The sequence below is a fragment of the Sus scrofa genome, chromosome 13 (assembly GCF_000003025.6).
Source record: "Sus scrofa isolate TJ Tabasco breed Duroc chromosome 13, Sscrofa11.1, whole genome shotgun sequence".
NCBI classification, from domain to species: Eukaryota; Metazoa; Chordata; class Mammalia; order Artiodactyla; family Suidae; genus Sus; species Sus scrofa.
In genome coordinates, this window is record NC_010455.5 from 153,390,131 (window position 1) to 153,412,718 (window position 22,588).

General features: G+C 37.1%; 1 long non-coding RNA gene across 1 annotated transcript in view; it reads right to left on the reverse strand.

Moving 5' to 3' along the window:
• The window catches only part of LOC110256433, a 40,821-nt gene continuing 18,587 nt past the window's right edge, over window positions 355-22,588 (reverse strand). Inside the window, exons 2-3 of the long non-coding RNA XR_002337930.1 lie at window positions 18,411-18,490; window positions 355-1,652 (exon numbers count right to left, since the gene is read on the reverse strand). This is a non-coding gene — a long non-coding RNA (uncharacterized LOC110256433). The remainder of the gene's footprint in view (window positions 1,653-18,410; window positions 18,491-22,588) is intronic.

Consider the following 22,588-nt stretch of genomic DNA (forward strand, 5'->3'; position numbering starts at 1 on the left):
TGGGTTTGTCATAAATGGCTTTGATTATGTTAAGGAATGTTCCCTCTATACCCACTTTAGTAAGAGTTTTGATCATGAATGGATGTTGGACTTTGTCAAATGCTGTTTATTTATTTTTTTTTTTTTTTGTCTTTTTGTTGTTGTTGTTGTTGCTATTTCTTGGGCCGCTCCGGCGGCATATGGAGATTCCCAGGCTAGGGGTTGAATCGGAGCTGTAGCCACCAGCCTACGCCAGAGCCACAGCAACGCGGGATCCGAGCCGCGTCTGCAACCTACACCACAGCTCACGGCAACGCCGGATCGTTAACCCACTGAGCAAGGGCAGGGACCGAACCCGCAACCTCATGGTTCCTAGTCGGATTCGTTAACCACTGCGCCACGAAGGGAACTCCTCAAATGCTTTTTAAATGCAGACACACTGTGAAGACACAGGAGAAGATGGTCATCCATATGCCAATGAAAGGGGACTCAGACAAAACTAACCCTGCCAACACCTTTGTCATGATTTCAAGCCTCCAGAACTGGAGAAAATAATATCTTATTTAAGCCACTCAGTTTGTGCTGTGCCATTACAGCAGCCCTAGGAAACTAATACACAGACCATTTTTATTGTTCTTATAAACCAACACTTTCTCCCTCCTATCAGTACCCACCATATTCTCTACGCCCAGTGAAATAATGATTTTGCTTGAAAGTACTCATCAGATCTACATATATTTTTCAATAGGGTACAAATGGTCCTCAAAGTTCCTCAGTCAGCTACACGTTTCTGTATTTGATTTTTTTCCTTTCTAATGCCTTCCTGACTTTGCCTGCTGCTAATTGTTTTTCTTGGAAGTGTTATTCATTCTTTGGCCTTGTACCACATTCATATTTTGGAGCACAGAACTTTCAGGAATCCTCTTCCTCTTTTCCGACAAGTGATCATTCTGGCTTGCACACTGAAATATTTTCCTCACACTCATTAAGCTTAAGCTTGTTAAATTTGTGCCACAGTGATATACAAATATTCCTTGCAAAGTGTCAAGCAAGTTGAAAATGAAATATATGAGATGCTACTTTTTCTGAAAGTTGGGAATTTTACCTGTCCCTTTACTTAATTAATAATTCAAAGATATGTTTTGGTGTCAAATTTGGTTAAATATTCATTGATACCAAAACCTAATGATCAAACTGATAGTTGAAAATAATTGAAATGGTGGCATCTTCTTTGACTACTGAATTCAGGCTTCCCAAATGCCTATAGCTTTGGGAGTTTCTGAAAGAAAAAAGAGAAGAAAAAGAAGGAGTGTCTTAGAGGAGGAGGGAAGAAACTGAGCAGTAAATTTAGTGGTTAAAATAAGTTGTTTTCCCTTTTGCAGTCATTTTATTATCTACAGGTTTATACCAAAACCTTTAACACCTATTGTCCACTGCATTTTATTAGTATAGTAGGAACTGGGACTATTGGTTATATTAATGACTCAAACCATGATTCACCATCCTCCTACATTGGAATTATTTAATGTGATTGGTGAAAATGCAAATCCCTGGGCCCATTCCAGACCTACCAAATCAGAATCTTGAGGAGGATATGGCTCAGGAATCTGTATTTATATCATGCTTCCATAGTCTTTTTTTCTTTTTCAGTCTGGGAACCACTCTCTTAAGTTCTGTGATGACAGAAAAAGTGATGGTGATAACACCCCTTAACTATTTAAAGAGGAAGGTGACAAAATAGATAGAGCCCAAGGAAAGTGGCATCAAATAGAACAGGTGAGTCCATTGGTATTCTGTTGATGTCACTGTGAACACAGAAAGCATTGTGGGACTGGAAATAATTTCTTGTTACAAATAAAAGGACTACTTCAGAACATGTTGTTAATAGTTCAAAGTTCTCAAGAGATCAATATCTTTATGAACTGAGTTCAATATACTTACTTATAATTGAGTTTTATGGTATTAACACTGATCCTTAAGAATATTTTAAGCTAGCATACAGAGGCTGATCTTTTCCTTTTAAATCAATAATTAGTATACATTAATTGCATAAAGCATTTTGAGCAAACAAAAATTTGGGTTTTCCTAAAAAAGAGAGCTTTCCCAGCAGGGCTTTTAGAAATTACAAAGATATTTTCAATGAGGTAAATAGGAAGTTAGCAGCTAATTATTGTCTCCTCTGAAAAAGAATGTTGACTCCCACTGATAAATCATCATATACCAAGTCAGCATGTGTTAATTTAGTTCTATGATTCTCTGACTCCTGTATCTACTCTGTAAGTCACTCTTAGGAGTATTACTTGGCAATTATTTTAATAATTATGACATACCATATCATATAATTTTAAAATGTTCTTTCACTCATTACTTACCTTGTTCTTCATGGACCCAAGCCTCAATCCAACATGTGTTTCCTGATCCAAGTTACTATCCTGACAAATCTTTAGGGTTATACATTGTTTGCCAGCTTCTTTACTCATGATAGAGGGTTGAGGGAATTCTTACCTGACGAAAGATTTCTGTGATATCAGTTAACTGCCTGGATTTCTAAAAGACTCCTGTTTCTGAAATTCTTATGAATATATCCCACCAGCCTCTCAACAGAATTTCATCCTTCAATTAGTATTGGGCCTTTTTGTACTTTCTGTCAGTTTCAGTTACCAACTTTCCTTGGGTTTCTGTATTAGGATTCTCCAGAGAAATAGAACCTATATATTACTATATTATATATACAGCATATGTGTATATTGTATGTGTGTGTACATACATATACATATAAAACAGATAATATATATTATGTATATAATATATATAATCATAGACATAGACAGAGATTTATTGTAATCACTCATATGATTATGAAGGCTAGCAAGTCCAAAACCTACAGTGTGGGCCTGCAGATTGAAGACCCAGAGGAGCAGATGAAATCAAAAGGCCAGCAGTCTAGAGATCTAGGAGAGCTGATAGTTCAGTTCCATTCTGAAGGCAATTTTCTGGAAAATTCCCTCTTATTTGAGGAGGCCAATCTTTTTGCTCTATTTGGACCATCAACTGATTGGATAAGGCCCACTCTCTTTAGGGAGGGCAACCTGCTTACTCAAAGTACACTAATTTAAAGGTGAACTCATCCAAAAATATATATGTTTAATCTCATCCCAAAATACATGTTTTTAGGACCAAGTTAACATATAAAATTAACCATGACAATGCTTTATGCCCCAGCCACTGTAGTCTGCCCATTTGACTGGTTTTCATCTTCCAAATATGTGATAGATTCATTTCCAATCCCAGCAGCATCTGTATCATAGTAAAAGAAGGTTGAGTAACAGTTTATAATTACTCCCAATCTATCCATTCTACTCTAGGGAACATAATCATGCCAAATTTTGTGGCAACTGGAACATGTAAGTGCTGTTTTTTTTACTGAATAATGAATGAACAAATGGCATTATAGAGTTGCATCACAAAAGATTATGTCCATTTCTTATATATTCATATCATTTTAGAGTTTATAGAAGGCATGTATATATATAAATATCAAAATATTTCTGATTTTGATTTAGCAAAATACTAAGAACCCAATTTCTCTGGGAGTACAGTGAACGAAGAGACTTAATCTGGCTTTGGGACATGTGGGAAATGATGGAATGGCAGAGCACTGGTACTCAACCAAGGGAGAGTTTTCCCCTGGTCAACATTTGACAATGTCTGGGTCCATTTCTGGTTGTCACAGCTAGGGGCACCACTGGCGTCTAGTGGGTAGAGACCAGGGGTGCTACAGAACACCCTAGAATGCACAGGATAATTCACAACAGTGAATTATCTTCAGTACTAAATGTCAATAATGCAGAAGTTGGAAAATCATGGGGAAAGACATTTGAGCTGGAACTTAAAGTATTGGTAAGGTTCAAGTTTTTATTCCAGTTAAAGGAACTGCCATAAACAGATAAGGGTGTAACAAAATTTGGAGGTTGTTCAGAGAACAAGGGATAGTCAAATTTGTAAGTGGAGAGGAAGTGAAATATGATTAAGTTTGGAAAGGAGAGTTGTTAGGGTTTAGAGCAGTGCTTCTGAAACTTTAGCATATTGGAATCACCTGGAACTTTATAGCACTCAGTGGAACCCATCCCCAGAGTTTCTGATTCTGTATGATTGAGATGAGGTCTGGGAATTTGTCTTGCTAACAAATACCAGGTAAGGCTGATGCTCTTGGTCTGTGAACCATGTTTTTAAGAATCAGTTTTCAGAGAGTCAGAGATGCCTGAAAAGATGTCAGGAATTCAGTTTCTAGGCAAGAAGAGGGCCATGAAGTGGAACAATTCTTTAGAAAGATTACTCAAATGGCAACATATACTACACACTGGATTAGGGAGAAATCAGTTCAGAAAAACAGACCAATTGAAGGTGATGCCAAGAGTCACTGGAAGGCTTGAATCCCCTGCAGCAGTGACCTGGGAAGCCTGGGAGACCTGGAGCAATGTCCCTCTATCCATAATTCTCCCTTGACCCCAGCTGTGTAATTATAGTTTGCCTGGGTTTACTCTTAGCCAGTTATACATGATCCTTGGCTCTTTGTAATGAATCTCCTGGGATAAACCGTAAGCTGACAGCAGTTAGACAGGCTGCCTGGGCTGTGCTTAATAAGTGGGATTGAGGTCACAAAAGCTAGGTGACAGGGCAAGAGAAGCTCCCTTAGATAACCAAATCACTTAAAATTGTGTTTCTTTCTGGGTCAAAGAAAAAGAGCAGAGATATTGCCTCTGCCCTTGCCTCATCCCATTTTCCAAATTACACTTAAAGGGCTTGGATAAAATCCATACATCAAAAAGCCTTTGTGCAATAATGCAAAATGTAAAGGGCCTGTCAAACAGATGATCTGTTTTAAAATCACACACGATATCTCGGAATTCTAGCAATCAGAGGGGCTCACTTAAACTGATTAGAATGCTTTTCCAAACCCAATTTTCTCTTCTTGGCTGGAAAGTGTTACTTGCTTTATCTATGATGCTTGGTACCACCAGCCCTAGGGCAAAGAAAAAAAAATGTTCCTTCTAAGCAACTGATCTGAACCTCTTGAGAATAAGGAACTCTTTATCTACAAACAGAAATCCTGCATACAAGCCAGCTGGAGGCTACTGCCTCTCTAGAGGGTCCTGCTGCCTAAAGCCTTCTAAACACAAACAGGAACTAGAAAAAAATCGGACAAATGAAACACACACCAAAATGTTCCATCTTTCCTTTCCAAGCTTTTTTACTCTCTTTCCAATAAAGGAACTACCTATTTTTTAACTAGGGGAGAGGCTAGCATCTTCTGACAAAAATCCTGCCCCATTCTTGATCACCATTTTTTCTCCAGAGATTTTATCTTTTAAAGTATGTTTACCCTTCCTTTCGCCAGCTGCTCAGCATCACCCCACACTGCTTCAGTGTATTCACTTTCTTTTACTCTGACAGTTACTGAGGATGTGTTAATAAACAGAATACTAAGTTATTTTTCCACTGAAATATGTATATTTTAAAGGCTTGGCCTGGGACTTAAAGTGGAGGGAAAAAATGAACGAAGGAGGCAATGGAGACAGGAAGAAAGAAAGAAGGGGGGGAAAGGAGGAAGACAATTAAAATAGCACTACAGAAAAATAGCCAATTGTCCAAAACGCTTTGGTGATACCAGGGATAATTGTTATGCGTCCCGGTTGTAGGGCCCCAGCCCTAGAAATTTAGATTCAGTAGGTCTGAACTAGCTCTCTGATGCACATTTCCAGCATTCTCCCCTGGGCAGTTCTGATGTTGGTAGCCTGAGGAAACTACACCTTGAGAAGATTTGCAGGCTTAGATTGTTCCCAAGCACACAGTAAACAGCCTGTGCTTGTTGTCAAGATTTGCCAGCTGAGGGGAGGGAGGGATGATAAACAGCAGCTGCTTAGATTGGAAATGTCTGGGGAAATAAGCACAGGTGGCAGGAGATTTACCCTACATCTCCTAAGGCTCCGAGCACAAGATGCCCATCTGCTGCAGGCACGCAGACAGACCATTTCCCTGTCCCCGGCTGTGGGGTTGCTTTCTCAGACCCCTCCTCACGCTCTCGGGCAAAAGCCTTTTGCTGTAGACTGAACTGTGTCTCCCCCTCCCCCCCAAAAAAATTCATAAATTAAAGCTGTAATCCTCTGTGAAGGATTAGGTAGTAAAGGCTAAGTGAGGCTGAAAGAGTAAAATTCATTCTAATAGGCTTGATGTCCCTCTACGAAAAGGAAGAGACACCAGAAATCTTTATCACTCTGTGAGAGCACAGAGAATAAGCCACATGAGGACACAGTGACACGGTGGCCCCCTGCAAATCAAGAAGAGAGGCATCATGAGCACCAACCATTGCTGGCACTGTAATCTTGGACTTTCAGCCTCCCGAACTGTAAGTAAATTAATTTCTTTTTTTTTTTAAGAAAATTAATTTCTGTTGTTTAAACCCCTCCATCTATGCTATTTTGTTATGGCAGCCTGAGTAGACTAATAAACCTTTCTTGCTAGGTCATTTAGACATTCTTCAATCAAGTGACCTTTTTTCAAGCCCTAAAACCCTAACACTACTCTACTCAGGTTTCAAGGGAATCCAGGTCCCAGAAAAGCTGTGGGATATAATTCAAGAACCCTGTGGAACTTGGGGCTGGGGGTAGAGAGGTGCTCAGAACTACCACACTCTTTCAGTTATAATATGCGTTATAAATAGGAATTTGGTGTCTTGGCTTCTAATCTGATTGCCTTTCTTAGATTGTTTGTACAAGAAAATACATTCCGTAATCCAGATAGCTGAATTTTAGCCAACTTTTCTAAGTCTCAGATTGGTTCTTTTTCTGGTGATGGAACTCCCAGGAGTTCTGGGATAGTTCTGATTAAAACATTCCATTGCTTCTTTTCTTATAAATGTCTCCACACTATCAAAGCCAGAATATATAGTCATTTTATCTATGATAGTTCAATTTACTCAACAAATAATTTCTGAGGAGTTCCCGTTTTGGCACAGTGGAAACAAACCTGACTAATATCCGTGAGGATGGGGGTTCGATCCCTGGCCTCGCTCACTGGGTGGCAGAGCTGGCGTTGATGTGAACTGTGGTGTAGGTCACAGATGTGGCTCAGATCCCACGTTACTGTGGCTAAGGTGTAGGCCAGCAGCTGTAGTCCCATACAACCCCTAGCCTGGGAACTTCCACATACCGCAGGTGCAAAATGCAAACAATAATAATAAAATAATAATAATTTCTGAGTGCTCAGTATGTGCCAGACAATGTTCCAAGTACAGAAAAGCAAAAGTGAATAGGACAAAAGGAAGAGACAAACAAAAACAAGGAGATACACACAATCAGGTAGTGATAAATGCAACGGAGCATGGCAAGGAGAATGGGGAGTCCTAGTTTATTCGGGGTGATCCTAGGAAGCCTCTCTGATACAGGACGTTACAGCAGAGACCTGAAGAAAGTGAAGTACCCAGCCATGTGTGCCTCTGAGCAAAGATCGCTTCACAGAGAGGGAGTAGCCCAAGAACAGCTACCTCAGCAGAACCAAGCATAGTATTTTTTAATAAAAGTCAAGGCTTTGCAGTTTGAATGGAGTAAGTAAGGAGATAGATCTATCAGAAGTCATGGAAATGGCTTAATCATGCAAGCTCTCCAACTGAAATGTTGTCTTTATTCTGAGTTAGATAAAAGTCATTTGAAGGAGGAAATCCGAAGAGTCATGTGACTTATGTTTTAAAATGATCTATTTCTTCTTATGTGGAGAACAGTCTGCAAAAGTCACGAATGAAAGAGATGAGTTCCTCCTATACAGCACAGGGAACTATATTCATTCTCTTGGGATGGATCATGATGGAGGAGAATATAAGAAAGGGAATGTATACATATGTATGTATGACTGGGTCACTTTGCTGTACAGCATAAATTGGCACAATTTGATTGTAAATCAGCTATACTTTTAAAAGAATGAGAGAGGTCAGCTAGAAGGCTATTTTATTATTGATTAGATGACAATGATTTAGACTATGATAGTGGGAATTGGTTGGGTACTAGATATAGTTAAAAGGTAGAAGCAAGAGTTCCCTGGTAGCCTAGTGGTTAAGGATCCAGCATCATTACTGCCTTGGCTCGGGTCACTGCTATGGCGCAGGTTTCATTCCTGGCCCCAGAACTTCTGCATGCCATGAGCATGGCCAAAAAAAAAAAAAAAAAAAGATAACAGGAACGATCTTTGCTAATAATTGGATGTAATGTGTCAGATAAAGGGGAATAATGAAAATGTGGGAATTTGGTAAATTTAGTTGGCTTTTCCAGATTTAACCACTTAAATAAATGGTTGCATCTGTCTATAACAATTTGCAAAAATTACAAAATATTAACAATAGTCATCTCTAATGATGTACTTATAGAAAATAGTTGCTGTATTTTGCTTAGTTATAATGAAAGCATATCACTTCTATAATTTTTAGAAGTTGTAGATACATGAAAAAATTTTCTCTGGTCATTTTAATTTTATGGGATTTAAGATACCATTTCTATTGCATGGGGCCCTTTCTAAGAGCAACCTAACGTAATTGATTCCATCCCTTTATTTCTCTAATGTGGAGATAAAGGATACTAAAATAATACTATATGTTCAAATGTTTCAGTGATATTAGTTTTCAAATGCCATAGAAAGTTTTGGCTGTTGCATGAACTAAAAGCATGAGAAAAGAAAAATAGGAATAGAGTATGTAAAACTTTTTGAGGAAGCTTTTCTTCTTTTCTTAGAGTCTTGCCTCCAGCAATTCTCTGGATCCTAGAGATAAAATCAAAAGCATGACTCACTCTTGCTTTCAAAAATGAAGGAAGCACCCTTTAAACTTTGAATCTTGTCTTTGTGTTTTTATAAGTAATATATATTCACACACATCTATAGAATTGTATTCATGCACACCTGGCTGGTGGTAGTTTTATTAGCACTGATTCAGAAGAAAAGACTCATGAATATCAGATATCAAAGATATGGGCTCTCGATAGACAATGAAGAATAACAATAGGCTTAACTTAAATTCATATAAAAGCTTTATTTCAATAAAGCTTGTAATATTTGCATGCTTTTTTCCCCCCACCAAATCTTTATGTATACAGCTTCGCCAGCACACACACAAAAAAATCCCCTGGACTGACAGGGCTATATTTGTTTTAAAAACTTCTTGGTAAGTTATATTATTAGCATTTAAAAATAATTCAAGCCAAAAACAGACACCCATAAAAATATTCGTTAAAATAGTCCTCATATGACATCTAAAATCTATTCAATTACATTCCTTTTGAAGAAATAAAATTATGTTAATCTTGGGAAAGTTAAATATCAGTGAAGCAGGATATATGAAGGAAATTTTTTTTTTTCTTTTTTCCTTTTCTAGGGCCACTCTCTAGGGCGGCATATGGAGGTTCCCAGGTTAGGGGTCGAATAGGAGCTGTAGCCGCTGGCCTATGCCAGAGCCACAGTAACACCAGATCTAAGCTGCATCTGCAACCTACACCGCAGCTCACAGCAATGCTGGATCCTTAATCCACTGAGCAAGGCCAGGGATTGAACCTGCAACCTCGTGGTTCCTAGGTGGATTCGTTAACCACTGAGCCACAATGGGAACTCCAGAAATTTTTTAAAATAATGGTTTGGCTTTAAAAAATAACATCAGGTTAATATTTTTAACTAAATATGTTTGTTACAGAGTTGAAGGGATTATTAACTGAATCACACCGTACATGAATTATATTTCTAAAAAAAGATCATGTAGCACTAAGGACCCAACATAAAATTGTATAAAAGCAAGTGTGGCATCAAGCTTCAAAAAGAAAGCACAGAATTTCTGCTGTGGCACTGTGGGTTAAAAATCCGACTGCAGGAGTTCCCGTCGTGGTGCAGTGGTTAACTAATCCGACTACGAACCATGAGGTTGCGGGTTCGGTCCCTGGCCTTGCTCAGTGGGTTAACGATCCGGCGTTGCCATGAGCTGTGGTGTAGGTTGCAGACGCGGCTCGGATCCCGCGTTGCTGTGGCTCTGGTGCAGGCCAGTGGCTACAGCTCCGATTCGACCCCTAGCCTGGGAACCTCTATATGCTGCGGGAGCGGCCCAAAGAAATAGCAAAAAGACAAAAAAAAAAAAAAAAAAAAAGAAAAAAAAATCCGACTGCAGTGGCTTGGGTCACTGTGGAGGTGAGGGTTCAATTCCTGGCCCAGCACAGTGGGTTAAAGGATCTGGCATTGCTGCAGCTATGGCATAGGTTGCAGCTGCTGCTCAGATTAAATCCCTGGCCTGGGAACTTCCATATGCCATGGGTGCAGCATAAAAAAAAAAAGAAAAAAGAAAGCACATAGGCAAATTTTAACACAGACAAGATATTGTAACTCAAAAATATTATCGAGTATCTTGAGGATAGTATAATCCAAAATAGCTTTTAGAAAGAAAAAAGGATCATGTCATAACAAAGTGATTTTTAAGTATGTTAAATAAATATAAGAATAAAAATAAATCTAAATATTTTCCTTATTTTCATTTTGTGGGAACAGAAAAAGAAGAAAACAAAGACAAAACATTAGTTGCAGTAGCTCACATTATTCTCCTTGCAAAATTAAGTTACCAAGATAGACCATATGTTGGACTGTTACATAAATTTTAATTAATTTAAAAGGACTGATGACTTACAAAGCATGTTCTCTGATTACAAAAGAATTAAATTAGAAATTGACTACATAAAGATATCTAGAAAATACCCAAATATTTGAAAATGAAGTAACACACTTCTAAATAAACCTTAGGTCCAAGAATAAATGAAAAGGGAAATAAAGTATAAAAATACTTTATTTTTATACTAAATAAAAATAAGAACATGACAAAAATTTGCAGGATGCACCTAAAAGCATGATTATAGAAAAATACATATCATAAACTGCACATATTAGAAAAGGAAAAGGTTGCAAATCAATAGCCTTAACTTCCACCTTAAGAAATTAGAGAAAGAGAAATAAACTAAACCAAAAGTAAGTAAAAATAAAGGAAATAATCAAGATGAAACTGGAAATAAAAAACAAAACCCAGAAAAACAATAAAGAAAGTGAATTCAATAAATTATATAAATCTCTGGCCAGAATGATGGGGAAAAAAAAAAAAAGAGGGAGTGGGGAGAAAATCAAATTACCAGTATCAGGAGTCAGAGAGGTGAACATCACAATTGATTCTACAGGTATTGAAAGAGTATTTTTAAATATTACAAATTACTTTAGGCTAATAAATTAAGCAATTTAAACTAAATGGACAGTTTCTTTCAAAGCTACAAATTACCAAAGCTCATTCAAGAAGAATGAGATACAAAATGAATAGTGTTCTATCTTAAAGAAATTTGACTAGTTGTTTGAAGCATCCCCCCAAAGAATATTGCTTCAAATTGCTTCATGGAGAAATTCTACCAATTAATAAAGAATGGTACCATTCTACACAAATATCTCCAGATACTTGAAGAGGAGGGAGTACTTAATAAATTTTGCATTGTCAGCATTATTCCAGAAACAAACCTAGGAAAACACATTAAAAGGAAAGAAAACTTCAAACTAATATTCCCCTATGAACATGAATATTAAAAATTAACAAATTTTAACTAAATTAAACAATATATGAAAATGATAGTTAATCATAACAAGTTTATCCCAAGCATGCAAGGTTGGTTTAACACTCGAAGAATAGTCAACATTGTCAAGACATCTCTTCTCCCCAACTTAATCTATAGATTCAGTGAAATACCAGCAAGTTATTTTGCGGATATCAACAAACTGATTTTAAAATGTATACAAAGAGGCAAAAGACCCAGAAGAGCCAACACAATACTGAAGGAGAAGAACAAAATTGGAGTTCTGACACTACCTGACTTCAAGACTTACTATAAAATTTTAATAATCAGGACAGTCATATTGGCAAAATAATACCCAAATAGACTATTGGAACAGAATAGAGTCTAGAAATCTATCCAAATATGTACAGTCAACTGGTCTTTGACAAAGGAGCAAAGGTAATGGAGCAAAGATAGTCTTTTCCTTTTTTCTTTGTATTCATTTGTTTATTTATTTTTGCTTTTTAGGGTTACACCTGCAGCATATGGAAGTTCCCAGGCTAGGGGCTGAATCCGAGCTACAGCCATTGGCCTACACCACACTACAGCCACATCAATGCAGGATCTGAGCAGAGTCTGCGACCTACACTACATCTCACAGCAATGCTGGATCCCCAACGCACAGAGTGAAGCCAGGGATCAAACCTGCATCCTCATGGATCCTAGTTGGTTCGTTAACTGCTGAGCCACGAAGGGCACTCCCAAAGATAGTCTTTTCAACAAACAGTGCTTGAATAACTAGACATCCACATGCCAAAAAATAAATAAATAAATCTAGGTGTCAACCTTACAACCTTACAAAAAATGGAGCATACACCTTAATGTAAATAATACTAAAATCTAGAAGAAAATTTAGGAGAGAAACTTAAATGAGCTTTGATATGGCAGTGAGTTTTTAGATACAACACCAAATGCAGGATCCATGAAGGAACTTGATAAGTGAAATTTCATTAAAGTTAAAAATTCCTGCTCTGTGAAAGACAATGTCAAAAGAATAAAAAAACCCACAGACCGGGAGAAAATATTTACAAAAGACTCATCTAATAAATGCTATCCAAAATATTAAAAAAGAACTCTTAATCATTAGAAAACAAACAGCCTAGGAGTTCCCATTGTGGTTCAGCAGAAATGAATCCAACTAGTGTGCATGAGGATGTGGGTTCGATTCCTAGCCTTGCTCAGTGGGTTGGGGATCTGGTGTTGCCATGCACTATAGTGTAGGTCACTGATGCAGCTCAGATCCTGCATTGCTATGGCTGTGGTATAGGCCGGCAGCTATAGCTCTGACTTGACTCCTATCCTGAGAACTTCCATATGCTGTGGGGGTAACCCCCCCCACCAAAATAAAGGAAAGAAAGAGAGAGAGAGAGCAAGCAAGCAAGCCCAAGTAAAAAGTGGATCAAAAATCTTGACAGGCAAGATAAGATATACAGATGGTAAACAAGCATATGAAAGGATGTTCCACATAATATTACATCAAGAAAATGAAAATTATAAACAATGATATACCACTATACACCTACTAGAATGGCCAAAATCCAAAACACTGACAACACCAAATGTTGAAAAGGAAATTGAGCATTCATTGCTGATAGAATTGAAAAATGTTATAGCCAGTTTAGAAGAAAGTTTGGTGGTTTCTTATAAAACTGAACACACTCTTTTATCACATAATACAACAATCATGCTCCTTGGTATTTACCCTAATGAGATGAAAACTTATGTATATACAAAAATCTTTTTTTTTTTTTTTTTTTTTTTTTTTGCTTTTTAAGGCCAAGCCTGTGGCATATGGAAGTTCCCAGTTTAGGGGTCAAATAACCGCTACAGCTGCCAGCCTATGCCACAGCCACAGCAATGCAGGATCCAAGTCACATCCAGGTCTACAACCTATACCACAGCTCATGGCAATGCTGGATTCCTGACTCACTGAGAGAGGCCAGGGACTGAACCCACATCTTCATGGATTTGTTTCCACTGTGCCACAATTGCAACTTCTACATTTGAAAAATTTTAAAAGTGTTTTTCATAATTGCCAAAACTTGGAAGCTACCATAAAGTCCTTCAGTATCTGAATGAATAAATAAATTGTAGTAATCCAGACAATGGACTATTATTCAGTACTAAAAAGTAATGAGTCATTAAACTATGGAAAGACATGGTAAATTCCTGAATACATATTACTAAGTGAAAATAGCCAATTTGAGAAGGTTACATACTGTAAAATTCCAACTATATGACATTCTGAAAACAGGAAACTATGGAGACAGCAAAAAGATCAGTGGTTTCCAAGGGTTGGGCACTGTGAGAGATGAATAGATGGGACGCAGAGGATTTTTAGGGCATTGAAAATATTTAGTATGACATTAATGCTGGATACATGTCATTATATATAATGACAAATATATTTGTCCAAACCCATAAAATGTACAGCACCAAGAGTGAACCCTAATGCAAACTATTGACTTTGGGTGATTATGATGTCTCAATGTACACTCTGGTGGAGGATGTTACTGATGGGGAAGGGTTTGCATATGTGGAGCAGAGCATATGCGGGAAATCTCTGTACCTTCACCTCAGTTTTGCTATAAACCTAAAATTGCACCCCCCAAAAAAATATTTTTATGAAAAAAAATAAATCTTCTACATTAACTGGCAAAAAAAAGAAATACATATGACCATCTCAATATATGTGGAAAAAGCATTTGTCTAATTCCAGTATCTATTTGATTTAAAAAAAAAAAAAACTTGGCAAATTAGGTATGGACGTGAATTTCCTTAACTTGATAATAATAAACTACAAAAACTTACAGGTAACATCAATACGGCACTTCATGGTGAAAATTTTAATCATTTCACCCCTGCAATCAGGATTAAGGCAAGAATAGCCACTTTCACCACTTATATTCAACTTTGTACTGGAGATTTTAGCCATCTGAATAGGCAAGAAAAAGAAATAAAAGGTATCTAGATTTGAAAGAAAGAAATAAAACCATTGTTTTACATAAGATTGTTTATGTAGAAAATCATATGGAATATACAAAAAAGCTATAACAATGCACAAGTAAGTTTAGGGATACAAATTGTAGGATACAAAAGCAATATACAAAAATCAATTATATTTTTCTACACTAGCAAAGAATAACTAGGAACTGAAATTTTTTAAACTATGACTTATAGCACCATCAAAAAAATATGAAATGGGAGTTCCTGCCGTGGCTCAGTGATTAACGAATCTGACTAGGAACCATGAGGTTGCAGGTTTGATCCCTGGCCTTGATCAGTGGTTTAAGGATCCGGCATTGCTGAGAGCTGTGGTGTAGGTTGCAGACGCAGCTCAGTCCCATGTTGCTGTGGCTCTGGTGTAGGCTGGCAGCTACAGCTCCAATTAGACCCCTAGCCTAGGAACCTCCCTATGCCATGGGTGCGGTCCTAGAAAAAGACAAAAAAAATATATACATGCAAGTCCTATACATTAAAATCTATAAAACATTGCTGAAAATTTTTAAAAGATATAAATAAGTGGAGAGATATGTCTATAGGTCAGAAGACTTGGTATTAAGATGCTAGTTCTCCCCCCAGTTGATCTATAACTACAATGAAATCACAATCAAAATTACAGCATGCTTTTTTATAGAAATTGGAAAGATGATTCTAAAGTCCACATGGAAATGCAAAGAACCTAGACTAGCCAAAACAACTCTGAAATAGAACAAAGGAAGAAGAATTACAAGACTTACCTCAAAGAGTTATTAAAAGCTACAATAACCAAGACATTATAATATTGGCCTGAAGATATATAATCAGATTAATACAACAGAATAAAGATTACAAAAATATCTCCAAGTACATGTAGATAACTGATTTTTGCAAAAGCTGTCAGAGCCATTTAGTGAAAAAAGAATGATCTTTTCATCAAGTTTGTTGGAACAATTTGATAACCACATGCCAAAAAATGACCATCAATCCATAGCTCTCACCATATTCAAAAATTAACTCCAATGTACCATATACTTAAATGTAAAACCTAGAATTATAAAAGGTCTAAAGCAAAGCATAGAAGAAATCTTTTTGACTTTGGGTTAGACAAGTTTCATTAGATACATTACCAAGACAATCCATAAGAGGGAAAAATAAGTTAATGCATATTTATAATTCCTTATAATATTAATAACTCCCTTTTGAAATTTACCATAGAGGATGAAAGTTAAGCCGTAGGCTGGGAGAAAATGTTGGTAAATCACATATCTGATAATAAAGAGATTATATCCAGAACTTAGCAATAAAAAAAAAATCCAATAAAATGAATGAGGACATTATTTGAACAGATCCTTCACCAAAGAATATACGTGATGGCAAATAAGCACATGAAAAATGTTCAACGTAATTAGTCATTAAGGAAATAAAAATTAAAACCAAAATAAATTAACACATTAGAATGTCTAGTTAAAAATAGTAGTCATCTCAGGTTTTGATAGAAAAGTGGACAAGTAGCACTCTGTTCACTGGCAGGGAATATAAAATGGTAAAACCACACTGGAAAGCAGTTTAGCATTAATTTTTGAACTTAGGCAGACTTCCAGTCTGAGCTCCAACGTATAATGAACTTAAAAGTCATCACTGCTATCTTCACAACAAAGAAAAGCTGGCCAAACTGAAAAATCAAACTGACTTTTCTGGGCCCTGTTAGAAAACTGAGGTTACAGGTTAAACTTGAAATCTGAAGAGACAGGAGAATACAGAGAATCAGAGTTGAGATCTACGTATATGAACCAGAAGCCCAGAAGCTGCTAAAGCCACAAACTGGTAGGAACATTAGATGTAATGGTGAGGAATTGCTAAAGGCGAAGTGTGTAATTGCAAAGAATTGTAATGGTGAAGAACTGCTGGTGGTGTAATTTAATTTCTGGTGATGTAATGTAATGTAATTGTAATAGTGAGGAAATGCTGGAGGCTAATTGTGGCTGACTAACCTGAAAGTGAGGAACTTCTGGAGACCTCAGAACTAAAAGGGGCCCATTATTTTCGTGGACTTTCCCCCCAGAATCCCACCAGGTTTTCATGGTGATGACATGAGAAAGATCCCCTCTTGTTAGTGATCAGGGGAAGGAAAGAGTAACCACTGTTATTGGATGAGACACATCCCCAGACTTCTCTGCAGTAAAGACCCACTCTTCAAGGAAAATCATGCTGCTACACCAGAGCACAATTCTGAAAATTTATCTGACTAGAAAAAGGGACTTCCTCTCCAATCAATAGGAGACAGGGCTTCAAAGAAATAGACCAGGAATAGAAATTAATATATCAAGAAAGTATATGTCTTTTCAAAATATTAGCTGAAACTGAAGTTCTGATTCAAGTATATTTTAATGAAGCTGCTCAAAATTTAAGATTAAAATCCTTGCAAAATCAGGGAGAAAGATGGAGCGCTGTCTGTTAAATACAAATGTAGAATGTTAAGGCTAATTTTTTTCTACTTTAGTCTAATGTAGCCCTGAATGGGGATGGACACATTAATTAAAGAGAAAGAGAGGATTTTCTATGACATAAAAAATAAAAAAGGGATAATCTAATATTTTATGGGAGAAAGCAGAAAAGATATTTATAGTTAAAGCTTATGATCTCAGTTGGCTGAATGGTAAAGCAAAAAAGAAGGAATAATAAGCAAATAGAACCCAACTTATAACTCTAGGATGCCAAGTATCCAAACCCTACATGTCTCTAGAACTTGAAGAGATGACACTCATGCCAAGAACACAGAAATGAACGAGTTTCTTTTCTCAATAGGAGTAGGGCTTCTGCAGAAAGAGCTAAGGGACTTCATCTTCTGGAAAAATACAGTTCTGATGTGGCTAAAATCCACATCTGATAAATTCTTGAAGTGTCTCATAGGCAGTTTTCCTCTTCACAAGACTGATGTTTTAAGTGACAAAAGGTACTCTGGACTTAATTCAGACCAAGCATTAGAAATTGTTTTTTATCCTGTAAGAGACACAAACATTAGGCAAGTAGGAAGATGTTAACTTAGAAATAAGGGGGACCCTGGGCATATAATATCACCTAATTAGGAAAGCACATTTCCTAAAGTTAGACACTGACACCATGACCTGACACAAGAAGAAAAGCTGCGTTAAATAAAATTATGACAGTTAAATGCAAATGTTCCTTTATGAGACAAGAAGAGAGAGATATAAAGAGGACAGCATGATAAACTGCAATGTCTATAAACCTACACAAGATGGGTCAAGGGACCCACTTAAATAATCAAGACAGTGTAAGAAAGATAGTTCCAAAGAATACACTGCAACAAGTGAAAAATATTTGCTTAGTACAAGAAGAATAAGAAAACATAGATCTATTACTTAAAGCAGTTATCTTATGTATTAGCCCATATCTCTTCCTTTATCTTCCCTGTGATAACTATACTGAGTTGATGTCCACCAGCTAGGTACCAGACAGACTGTCTCATTTAAATCTAAACACAACACTGTGATGTGGATATTACCATCCCCTTTTTCACAAATAGGGAAGTTGAAATTTACTCACAGGCACACAGTTAGCAAGTGGCAGTAACAGGATTTGAACTCAGGCAGTCTAACTCCAGATCTCATGCTTTTAATTATTATACTCTATTATCTGCTGCATCAAAAGAGATCATTGAAAATGGAAATGACAAAACAAGCATAAATGTGAAAGCATTGAAGTCCAAGACACCCAAGAGGCATGTAAACACTCTAAATGAGTTTTAGCCCCCTAGCCAACATCACTTACCTTTAAGGGAACTAATACTTTATATCAATGAGATCACTGTACTTCTGGCAATGATCTATGAAGAATACTGGAACAGTTATCTGCAATCAAAAGACTAGAGTCAGATAAATAATTTCTCAAGTTTTTATAATAATGAAAACTTTTAATTTGCATTAACAAGAGACTGTATTATGTCCATCCTAGGAAAAATTATAGCTGGTCTATCAAAAAGAGTTAAGAAAGTAATTGTTTGGTCAGTAAAGATTCGCCTGTATTCATTAAGAATGAGTCATGGCATGGAGCTCCCGTCGTGGCTCAGCGGTTAACGAATCCGACTAGGAACCATGAGGTGGCAGGTTCGATCCCTGGCCTTTCTCAGTGGGTTAAGGACCCGGTGTTGCCCTGGCTGTGGTGTAGGTCGCAGACGGGCCTCAGATCCTGCGTTGTTGTGGCCCTGGTGTAGGCCGGCGGCTACAGCTCCGATTAGACCCTTAGCCTGGGAACCTCCAAATGCTGCAGGAGCGGCCCAAGAAATGGCAAAAAGACAAAAAAAAAAAAAGAATGAGTCATGGCAGATGAAAATATATTTTAAAATTTAAAATACTAAAATAAATTCTGATGCTTACCAAAAAAAATTTTTTTTTTTTTGCTTTTTTAGGGCCATACTCGTGGAATATGGAAGTTCCCAAGCTAGGGGTCTAATCAGAGCTACAACTACCGGCCTACACCACAGCCACAGCAACACCAGATCCAAGCTGTGTCTGTGAACTACACCACAGCTCATGGCAACGCCGGATCCTTAACCCACTGAGTGTGGCCAGGGATTGAACCTGCAACCTCATGGTTACTAGTCAGATTCATTTTTGCTGTCCACAAAGGGAACTCTGTTTGTTTGTTTGTTTTTGCTTTTTTAGGCTTACAAAAATTTTTTGATGAAAGCAATAGCATTTATCAGATGTAGGAAAAACCATGGACTGAATAGTATACTCAAGATTTTTAAGTGGCTGCACAAGTTTATGAAAACAGTTTACTGGTAGAGCAAATCAACCAGGAGAAAGTTTTTAAATGACTTTCTCTTTTAATGACTTTTTAAAAGTGAATTTCTTCCCAGACCTTTCTGGATTAAAATTTTTATCAACAAAGATACAGAGGACTTCTTTAGCATATTTAAGAATGATTAAAAGGGGAGGAGATAATAAATGCATAGTTTTCCAGAAGGATTTTCGTAGTATCTCAACAGAATAGGATGATGGACAGCGTCTAACTAGATATAATTTAATAAAGATAAATTTTTAAAAGTGTGCACCTCAGTTAAAGAAACAATTGTCCTGTGTGTGTGTGACAAGGTGAAAGAGATGTGGTGTCCCAAGAGCAAGCACAAAAATGTCTTGGGATTTTGTATTGACATATGTTCCATGTGAGTCAGCAGAATGCTCTGAACTGGATATCCCATAGGGAACCATTGCTTTTAATCCTGTGTGCCAACAAGTTAAAAAGCATTCATAAGAGAACGACCAGGATAATCTATGCTCAGAGAGAAAAGCATATGAAGGAAGTCTTAAGGATAAAACACTGAGGCTGCTTTGCCTGCAGAGAAGTATGTGCTCATGAGTTTTAGTACCCTTGGGTACAAGTAACAGTTCCAATTCAAATTGGTGTAAAATATAAGAAAGTGTGTTTTCTTACATAATAAGAGTTTCCAAACTAAAATAGCTCGAACATGGTAATCAAGGCATCAAACTCAGAGAATACCTCTACTGATGTCTCACCACAAAGAGGCAAGAGAGAAAGAACTTTTTCCAGAAGACTTCTCTTGTGATGGCGTTGGTCAGAGTTGTGTCTCATTACCAGTCTTTGTCACATCACTTTCAAAGGAATAGGATTAATTCCACACTGACCAGGACTCCTCAGAACTAGGAAAAGGTCAAGTTCCTCTGCAGCATAATGATATATGAGGAAGGGAGTAGGAATTTAAGAAAAATTGAGAGTTCTGTTAGAAATAAAAAGGACACCAACCATGTCTACCACACATGTCCTAGGGAAAACTTAATGGTAGCTTTCAATTATTTAAGGGTTGCCATATGGAGATATATCCTGTGGCTCAAGAGAAAGGAATCTAAGATTAATGTTTGGAAGTTAAAGGTGGCTATACAGCAAGCCAGTAATAAATGGAATTTGCTGCATAATGAATGATTCCCTCACTCCACATGTATCCTCTAGAGGGAAAGAACTGGACTAGATGCCCTCCAGAAGTCTTCCAACCAAAGCCAAGCTTACAATCCTGTAAGTTTTGTCCTCCACAAAAGCACAGCCAATGAGATGAGTAGAGACAAATTTGGGCCATTGTCAACCTGCAAAATAATGGAGGGCTCCCTGGGACTAAGGCGTCTAGTTCTGAAAAAGATGCCTTGTATTTGCCAGCTACTCCTCCACAGTGTTAACATCTGCTGAGAGGAGCACTGTTTTAGAATCTGCACAAAGATGCCATGTGTACTGGTTAGCATGACAGTCCTCAGCGGGTTAAGGGCCTGATGTCACTGCAGTGGCTCGAGTCACTGTGGTGGCTTGGGTTCCATCCCTGGCCCAGAAACTTTTATATGCTGCAGGCACAGCCAAAAAAAAAAAAAAAAAAAAGCAAGGAAATAACTTTTCTTTTTCTCTCTCTTTTTTTTTTTTTAGGGCCACACCCTCAGCATATGGAGGTTCCCAGGCTAGAGGTCCAATCAGATCTTTAGTTGCCGGCCTACACCACAGCCACAGCAATGCCAGATCCAAGCCACATCTTCAACCTATATCACAGCTCACGGCAATGCCGGATCCTTAACCCACTGAGCGATGCCAGGGATTGAACCCAAGTCCTCATGGATCCTAGTTGGGTTCCTTAACCACTGAGCCACAATGGGAACTCCAAGTAATAGCTATTTAAATACTATTTATATTTTGCAAGGCACTTTTTCATTTTTAATATAGGTCTTATGATTATTCTTATTTTATAGGTGAGGAGACTGAGAACCAAGGTTAAATACCATCAGTTTATAAATGCCAGGTTTGAGTTTTCTAACCCAAGCAGGTTTGCCTGAGTCCAAATTAAGTACCCTGAAAATAGAAACTCTTCTTCTTCCTCCTCATCTTTCTTCCAATTTCTTTTTCTTCTACTGAGTTTGCAAATCTTTCTCTGGTAGGGATAATAAAATATTTTTATTATAGAATACTTATTTCTTAAACCCCTTTAAGAGCAAAATACTGTCCTGCCTATATTATATTGTTCACTGAGGAGTTTTATGCTTTTCCATGAACTCAAATTATTTAAATATCACAACAATTGTCTCTTTGCGTCATTTGATTCACATATATGTTCTATTTATAGCTCTGCTTTGAGGAAAAGAGTGAATTAGATACCAGCTCCAGTTTGAGCTGGATTGAATGGATTTTGTTATTAGCTGTTTTTACTCTTAGACATTCTCTTCCATGATGACCCTATGATGAAATAATTTACGTAAAGAATAATGTTTTATATTAAACTTCTCAAGTATTCAGTATAACAGATTTATTACTCATATAGCTGCTGTCACATACACAATGAATCCTTCCAATTTCCTTTTCTTTATGGAAATATTATATATATCCAAGAAAATCTTAGTGCCACTTTACTAAAAATAATGTTAGAGGGCAGAGAAGTAAAATCTTTTGTATGCCAAAGTCAACAATCAAGTTTATATTGAGAAACTGAAGGGAAAATAATAAAAAGTGCAGAATAAAAATAAAAAGTAGCATCTTGGGGCTTTTGGATGGGGAACAAAAGTGTAAGTAATAGAGATCTTCGCCGCATCCCTTTTTATCTTTTAAAACTTACTTAACCATAAAAATGTATTTATTTAAGAGGACCAGTAAATGAATAAATAAGTTTGCTTAAAACTTAAGCCAAATAATAGCTGGATAAGTAAGAAGGAAAAAGAGGCAAGGAAGGGGTGGAGGAAAGAAGAGGTTTGTTGATACATAGTTTACTTAAGTACTAAGTGATTTTCAGAGAGTTATCCCGGAATCTTGAAAACCTATCTTAAGCTTCTTGAGAATTCTTAGAATATATTTACAGACAATCCAGGTCTTTATGGATTTAAGAGGAAAGTATAGACAAGAAGTCGATTTCAGAAAGAGGAAGGGGAAAGAAAGTTGGGATTAGTATGGATTCCTAACCCCTT